Here is a 9380-nt window from a genome sequence, read left to right on the forward strand (position 1 = left end):
TCAGGGACTTTCCTCCATCCCTTTTCAATGCCCTTGAAACAGTTAATCTCGACGTTCCCATCTTTCTGGCCATTTCGGCAATGGACCAGTTGGGAGTCCTCTTGAACACTGCCTTTACTTGCCTTGTTGAGACAGTGGACTTCCTGCCAGCTCCAGGGGAATGCTTGAGATCACCCCCAGCCTCCAAGCGCTTGGAAATGTTGTAAATTGTCTTTAACGAGGCCCCAACCTGTTCCTTAATGTTGTTATGAGGCATTCCCGCTCGGAGGAGGGCTGCAATTTCGATCCTCTTTGTTTCCTGATTGGACATGGTCTCACGTGTGGAAGTTGTTACGCTCTCACAGGAATGATTTTTGTTTATTTTAACAGTTAAAATACGAAACAATCAGATTGGCTGCCACAAAATCTCTTAAAAAGTATATTTACATCATCGGTAAATAATTTTGCACGGCCCGGTACATCATATTTTTTTATAAGAAATTGATAGTATTCTTCATACATGGGGGTAATTAAGCAAGTACCTATTATAATCTACTATTGCAAGGGCTTTATGAACAACGCTCACACTTTTTAATAGCTACAGAGCATCAGCAATATGAGAATCCCTGATTTTATGGACATTTTACCGAAAAACAAAATAAAAAGATTTACTTATATCATATAACTAGAGTGAGCATATTTTAATCAGTTTTAGTTTTCGGAAAGATGTTCACATTTTGTATTTAATCAACTTAATCGTAACATATTTTTAAGGGGTATCCTGTATAAGTTGGCCCACACGTCATACGTTCTCTTTCTATCCCCAAATTAGAGACAGCGACAGTGGATAGTTAAAATTCAACTCTTGTAACCTTTTAATAGTAAGGAAGAAAATTTGGTACGTCAAGCGTAGGGGCACGAAGTGAAAAATATAGTACGAATTTGCACATTACGACTCCCGTACAAAGTATTCCTGAAATTAATTGTACTGTCATGATCATGGTAGATATAAGAAAAAGTCTTAATGCGAAACATTATTAGATATGATCTCCTCCGGCTTCCTCTCTCAGTCAATGGCTAGACTCCGAAATAACTCACGCCCCTTCTCCTCCGAATACTCCATGTGAGCAAAATTCACAACTTCTTCCACACAATAATAACTCCCATCTACTTTTGTGACCCTCCGAAGTGCTAATTAACCAAATAACTCGGAAAAATTGAGATCAATATATTCTTCGCTTTACTTCGCGTCTTCTCTTCCTCAACCAATTATATTGTTCCCTTCACTTCGCATCCCTACGCTTTACACACCAAATTTATTTCTTTATTATCAAAAGGTTACGAGACTTGAATTTCAACTATCCTAAGTTTCTGTCTCCAATTTGGGGCTAGTAAGAGAAAGTATGACGTGTGAGCCGACTTATACAGGATACCCCGTATACATCGCAAATTTTCTCTTTCAGGTAGTAAAAATGTTAAATATGGCAATTTTTCCCCCTTCAAGTATGGAGGTCTTAAAGGGGGAAAAATTGCCATATTTAACATTTTTACTACCTGAAAGAGAAAATTTGCGATGTATACGGGGCCGATACTCTTTCGGTTAGTGTGGCACAAAAGTGGTTCAAGCAATTTCGTTGTATAGCAGTAGGGAGGTGGCAGGCCAGTCGTCAAAAATATCTCTGAAATCATGGAAATATCAAGATAGACCGTCATGCCAGCAGTTGTAGCATCACCCAGAAGCGGAAAATTGATTATAAACCCCTTTTAAAACATTTGCAGAAGATTGGATACAAAAAAAAACTTACATAGGAGAGGAATCTGTTGCATCAAGACAACAGCAACCCGCATACATTTTTTATGTTTGATATCCATCCAGAAGCTGGATGGAAAGTTCTTATGCATTCACCCTACAGTCTGTACCTGCAACCAAGTGACTACCAACTGTTCTTGTCTCTGGTCAATTCGCTTGGGGATACAAATTTGGTCTCAATATATGCATGTGAAAATAAGAAGAACGGATTCTACATGAAGACATTATGAAGTTAGATTTTCATTGAAAATAAGTTATCGAACTAATCAGAGCATACTTGGCTTAAATCAGATATTGTAAACTTCTCATAGAACATTGAAAGAAAGCGATTTTTTTTCTTTTTTTAATAATTAAATTGTTTGTCCATAAAGATTGCCTTTTTCCTGAATGTATAAAAAATTAATGAACTGGACATAGAAATATCTTGGGAGAGGTGACAGCTTAAATAAGTAAGACATTTTATGATGAGGTAAGTCGGGTTAATAAATATTTATGATTATTTTGTTTCTACAATTAATGTAATTACATCACATGAATTGAGGCAATCTGATTTAATTAAAAGTATGTATAACTATAAAATATTTTAAATGAATAAATATTCTTAAAAAAGTTAATTAGTTATAACTTTAATATTGTTATATACAAACTTTCCCCTCTGTAGAACTTTTATATTGTGTCCCGAGGAAAAAATAATCTTAGCTATAAAAGTATGTATAGCAATCAAAATCTATAGGAAATGTTTCTTTGATAGAATTATTTTTTTTCCACGTCGAGTATTGAAATTCAATTGCGAAATATATGTGATCATTGCTATTTATATAGTTATTCAATGACTAAGAATGAAGTAATTCACCAATTGCACTCAAATGTTGGCATGAGTACAGTTAAAATACAATAGTCACTACTTTTCTTTTAAAAAAATCTAATAGACAACATTTATAAAAACTTGAAAGTAAGAAGAAACAGGAAAAATAATCATGAATAATATGTAAATTGGAATTTTTAAGGTCATTCACCCTATTAAAAAGAAAATATCCTTAATTGAGACTCTTGGAAACTATCCAATCCTACAGATTGCTAAATTTAAAATACTACTCCATATGACCTTCATTATTATCTTGTATGTTTTCCTTGAAGAAAAAATAATAGAGAGCTTAGAGAAAGTCAGAGTTACCTTGTAGTAAACATACAAATACTACCGAACATTTAAAATATAGTCATTAGAATTATGATTTTTTGTTTGTTTTGATGATGTTATTTACTACATATAAAAGAAAATTCGCTTTCTTTCAATATTTTATGAGAAGTGTTACAATATCTGATTAGATACCTAAAAGTACACGAATATTTTTGTCAGATATGTAAATATTTCAAATAGTTGTCCTAAAATACGTGCATCTACGTGTAATTATGTTTTGAGGGGAGGGGTTGATATGCAATACAGGGTGTCCACGATAAATTGGTACTACTTTAAACTTCATCCAGATCCATAATGTGAATATTCGGGGTTAAATCATACTAATATAATAGGTTGCGTGAACAATACACTATAACTTCCCCCACAATTGTTTTGACAACAAACAAAAGTCATCATGGAACAAGCAAGGAGAGACGCCATCCTCGAATTGGCTCGCGCAGGACACAAACCCTCTGCTATCTACAAGCTTCTTAACTACCCCACCGTACCGGGTCTTCAATACCTGGGAGGTTGAGGGGAAGGTCTGCTGCAAGGCCCACAATATGAGAAGTGACCGAATCCGCACTCCCCGCTTCCTTGAAGGCCTCTGGAAGTCCATCAAGGCTTCGCCGGGGACTTCCTTGTCCAGGTTGGCCAAGAACCGTGGAGTGAGCAAGCAGCTCGTCTCCAAGGCTGTGAATGAGGACCTCGGGTACAGATCATACCGAATGGCCAAACAACACATCCTCACGGCATCCATGAAGGCCACCAGGCTAACCAACGGTAAGCGTCTCCTCAATGACCTGAAGAGCCATGCAGGAAGAATCATCTTCTTCTCCGACGAGAAGAACTGGACTGTCGACAGAAGCTAAAACGTCCAGAATGACAGGTGACTTGCCAAGGAGAGAAAAGAGGTCCCTGCGGTCTTCACCACAAAGTTCCCGGCCTCCGTGATGACCCTGGGTGGGTGGCCCTCCAACTCACCCGACCTCAATCCGTGTGATTACTACTTGAAGGGGAAGTTGGAGAGGGAGGTGTGCAAGGTCAGCCAGAAGAGCATCGCGGCCCTGAAGGGCTCCATTACGAGGAAGTGGAATGCTGTCGATTCCGCGGAAGTCATCAGGGCATGCAAATCCTTTAGGGGCAGGATGGAGAAGATGGTGGCTACTGAGGGAGGACATGTTGAATAAATTTATTGTTTAATATCATGTCTAACTTTTTCATATTAACAAATACACTCCAAATTCCATTTTTATCAAGCAGGTTGAATTTTAAGATAGTTCCAATTTATCGTGGACACCCTGTATTTGTAGCAAGGGAATTATTTAATCAAGCATACACAAAGCTCTAGTGGGAGTGACTGTAGAAACTTTATTCCTTGTTAGTGAGGAAGGTTACAATTTTCCATTGTTTGTCACTTATTCTTTTTAGTTTTAAGGTCAACTTATGTTTATACGCTTTTTAAGGGTTTTCATTAAAAAAAATCAAATTCTTTTAAGGGATACATAATGATTAATACTTTAACGAGCCATCTAACTTCGTATAGCTTTGATTTTTGATCAAGTCTGTTTTAATACTATTTTTGTAAAGCTTTTTTTACTCATTTCATCCCATCGAATTTTCCTGTCATGTACCCAGAATAGCTATGACAATTGATGAAGATTTTAGAAACGTGGCTCTCAACTTTTGTATCGATGTGTACAATCTGAGAAAATAAAGAAATCTTCAGGTATCTCTGCAGTTGGGCTGGATGGGCTGCAGGGCTGTAGTAAAAAAAAATAAAGGATTTTTTGTTTTGTACTAGACAATATAATATTTGAAATTTAATTTAATTCTTCAAAAATTTAATTTTCTCTGAATAACTATGGATTTTTGAAATTTTTCAGCAAAAAAATTTAATATTAGAAATTTAATTTTTGAAATTTACTTCCAAAAATTGATTATTTAAAATTTTCTGTGAATGGCTGTGAAATATCAAAAACTTTGTCAACACCTGGAGATATTTTTTTTGAACAAAATTTTTTTTTTTTTTTTTTCCAAAAATTGACATTTGAAGTCAGATTTTTTAAATTTTTGTCCAAAAAAAGTAATTTTTTTGATTATTAAAAAGTTCATAATAATTTCATTTTTATGAAATTTTTTCAGAAAAATTCAATTCCTCTAATTTTTACCAAAATATTATCTTTAAAAAATCACAATTCCCCCCTTAAATATAAAGCCCCTCCACTGAACTTAACAAATAGATAATAACAAAATTGTTAAGTTATACCTATAACTTTTATGTCGAATACTACATTTTTAATCTTGACATTGAAAAAACTACCAAGCAAATAAATAAGTATATTTTTCTAAGCAGATTCCTTTGTCTACCGGATTTAAAAGGATTTTTTTAACATGCTGACTTTATCAAGAACAACAAACCTTAGAAAATGGATAAGTTCAAATTGATAATTTTTATAAAAATGCATTTTATAACGGGACAAATGGGGATACTTTCACTAAATACAGTTTTCTCTATTGGCTGCACGGACGGCCTCCAATTTCTTACAAAAGCTCTTATAGACTCCCTTGAAATCATTCATCATAGATTGTGTTAATCAATATTTAGATGTGTACAAATTTTCTTTTCAATTTCCAACCAGAAGGCATAATCTGAATTGATGAGATGCAGGCTGTCGAGTTACATTCCAATACATTTTAATAATAATCTTCAGTGATGTTTATCAAAAAAATTTAATTATACAGCTTTATGCATTCATTCATTCCAATTTAGAATTAGAATCTGGAGACCCACTTCATTAATTAGTGTAACTAGTATTAATGTTCATTCCTTTCCGGATGTTAGATTCCATTAATTGATTTATTTATTTATTATAATAAATTTTAATGAGTATAGAAACGGCTCTAAAAAAATTTATTCGTCACTTCATTTAATTCTTTAATTTGGTTAATTGTGGTACGTGTGGTTGGGGAACGATTCCAGCCCCTCCAACATATCTGGCACCTTATATTTCTCATAATGGTATTATATATTAAATTGTTCTAATTATATGTCTACGATACTTTTTAGAAAATAATTCCCATAAATCTTGATAATTTTCGAAAAAATTATTTTCTAAATATCTGTGTACAATGTCACATGATATTGCGACATGCCTTTGTAAATATTCCATTAATAAAAGTACTTGAAGATACATTGAAATTAAATTTGATCCAAATTATTTGTACTAGCATTTTGTTTTTTTTTATAATTAATTATTTACGTACATATATATATATGTATCGGTAGTTGCATAAATACGCGGACTATTTGTGGTAAATAATTGAATGTGTAATAAAATTCGTATGACGTATTTTTTTAGAGAATTATATAATAGAGAATTTATTCTGGTATAAAATTTAATATAATTACTGAATATAACCGCCATCAGCTGCTATGACCCCCTCCAAGCGCCCGCGGAAGGATTTGCACACATTGATGATGTAATGGTCTTGCGTGGCTGTCCATTGCTTATTGACGCTGGCCTTCAATGAGTCCAAATTCGGATGGTGGGTAGCACAGGCCTTCTTCTCAATTTGCCACCACACACTTTAGTCAAGGGGATTCAAATCAGGTGATTGATGGGGATTTTTTTTTTTTTCCCAGTTGACATTTTGGCAGCGAACCAATCCTGAGTCATTCCAGAGGTATGGGCAGATCTTTCCCCTCCTTGACAAGCTTCTGGACCTTGAACACAGTAGTCCTGGATAGTCCAGTGTCCTTGATTATCTCCTTGACAGACCTACCGGCGCGGAGGAGAGTGGCAACTATATGACATTTGGCCTCGTCATTCATGGTAAACGGCTTTGTTTGATCCGAGTAAGAATAACAAAAACTAAGACAAAAGATTTACCAAGTTATTTGTATTGAAATTTTTTATTTCCGTTCACGGAACCTCGAGATCTAAGCGTTTAAAAATTAGTCCGCGTATTTATGCAACTACCGGTATATAAGGTAATATTAAATAATTAAAAAGAATGTAAGTTACAATATATGGGTTACAGAAACTTTAATTTTTACCATTTTTATTAGCCTGTTTTATTGCTATAATATTGCCACATTCTAAATCCTTTCTTTTTTTTCAGGCCAAATTTTCTTCTACTTTTAAATAGTATATTAATTTCTAAAGATTTGGATGTTTATTTCTAATATAACTGAAAGGGTCATTGTGGGGTCCTTCTACAGTGTTGATAGTTCTTATTCTTTGTTTTAATTGTTCTGGACCATATATTCCATTGTTCGATTGGGAATGTCACTATATGTTTGAATTTAGATTCGGGGTAAATATACATACTGGGAGATGCATTGAAATCTTAACACTTGCTAATTCAATCATTATTGAAGGTTGATTAATTGAAATTAATTCATATTTCGATATATTAAAGCATAAAAAGTTAGTTGCAAAAAAAACAAACATACTTGAGCTCTCTAGCTTACGTATAAGTCGAGAAAAGGACAGTTGAACGTCATCGCTGAATTTCCATTCGCGCACTCCAAGCAGCTGGGCGTCTCCAAGACCACCGTATATAATGTCGACATGTTAAAAAACGTTGGAAAGAAAGAAGGTTTCTGTCAAAAAACCTTCAAACTTGACCCAGAAGAATTAAAGAAAATAGCCTAGGCTAACTCCCTCAAGTCCAATAAACTATGTCTATTCGAAATCTTGGATCTCTTATACAATAGAAGGAAATATCGTTCTTTTAAAAAAAAATTGTAAATTTCCAACCATTTGGGATTTATCAATTGGTATTTGTAATCATTATTCTGATTATCATCCATTAATATAATTGATTAGAATATTTTTCCACTATGTATATACATTATATATAAAAATATCACTAATTTATGATCCTAGTATTTTGTAAAGATAGTTGTTGAATCTAGTGTGATTTTTAAGAGTAAAAACGTAGATGACTTTAATCAAAAATAAGTCTTCTTAACTCTCGAAGACCCTAAGTTGAATAATATACAACAATTGTGAAACAATAGATTTAGTTCTAATTCAGTTATGTATATAAATATTTAATGTTTGGTTTGAATTTATTTATTTTAAACGTAATTCCAAATATATGGATATATTGGGAATTGTAAATACAATGAAAACATTTACTTTAAACTTTGAACAACCCACATTATCATAGTAGCAAGAAAATAAATTTAAATGCGTTCTATATCATAACTAAATATAAATTGTAAATTTTCTTACTCAATTGTATCTATAAATATATTTCGCTATCTTAGAAAAGCTTCACGTGTGTATGTCAAATCATGATGAGTCTTATGATGCATCTTCCAGCTTTTTAATCGTGTAAAAGAATTAAAACATGAACCACAATTGATTTTTTTAATCTTCACATGTACAGTTTCAATATTCATCTTCAAGATTCTAGATAGTGTAAAAGAACTAGAGCAGTCGCTATATTGGTATTTTTTTACCGCCTCATGAACATATTCGATATCCATCTCTGAGTCTTCAAAGTCGTTACAAGAAGTAAAGCAAATTTGAATGTAATAATAATACTTTTTCTAATAACTAGGCAAGAGTTGAAAGAGAAACATATAACTATACTGCAAAAAGATTAGGGTCCACTTATAGACTGGGAGTTGGGATGGAAATTGTTAGCCTGTTAAAACAAAGAGACTGAAAATCAACATGATAATCCTCACAATTGGAAGAATATTTGGCAAGAGAGCAGCTTAGCTATGACATTAGTTTAACTACAACTACAAACAGCTGTGATCAAGGGGGAGAATGATATATAAAAAGTCATACACAACGTTACCTTTATTGCATTACGCAACCTTTTCCCCAAAAAGAAAGAGAGGAAAAGGTCTATAATTTTAAATATAAAAATGTTTTTCGTTAGTTGTAAAATAATCTCCTATATTAAGATATTATAGTACGTCTCCGTCCATTTGTTTGTCACGTGGATAAGCAAGCTTTTCTTCATATAAATTATTTAAAAGTGGTACATCCTATGTTCTATAATATTTAGATGTATGTATGTATATTATACCGGATATATACGGAGCGTTGGAGGACAACATTGTTGGAAAATACAGATTGAATCGGGGTAATTGCAAAGGAATTACAAGTGATGGTGCATCAAATATGACAGGTAGAAATAGCTGAGTTGTGAAAAGAAAATCTGAGGCAGCTGGTAATGATGTTGTTTGGAATCATTGTTTCATTCACCGTGAAGCTTTGGCATCCAAGGATATTTCTCTTGATCTTATGGGAGTAGTGAAGGAAGTAGTGAAATTGTTAATTTCATTAAAGGAAGCTCACTGAGCAGCAGGATTTTTGAAGCGTTATGCTCAGAAGGGGGAGCTGAGCACATTCATTTACTATTTCACACTGAAGTATGGTGGCT

The sequence above is a fragment of the Lepeophtheirus salmonis genome, chromosome 7 (assembly GCF_016086655.4).
Source record: "Lepeophtheirus salmonis chromosome 7, UVic_Lsal_1.4, whole genome shotgun sequence".
Classification (NCBI taxonomy): Eukaryota; Metazoa; Arthropoda; class Copepoda; order Siphonostomatoida; family Caligidae; genus Lepeophtheirus; species Lepeophtheirus salmonis.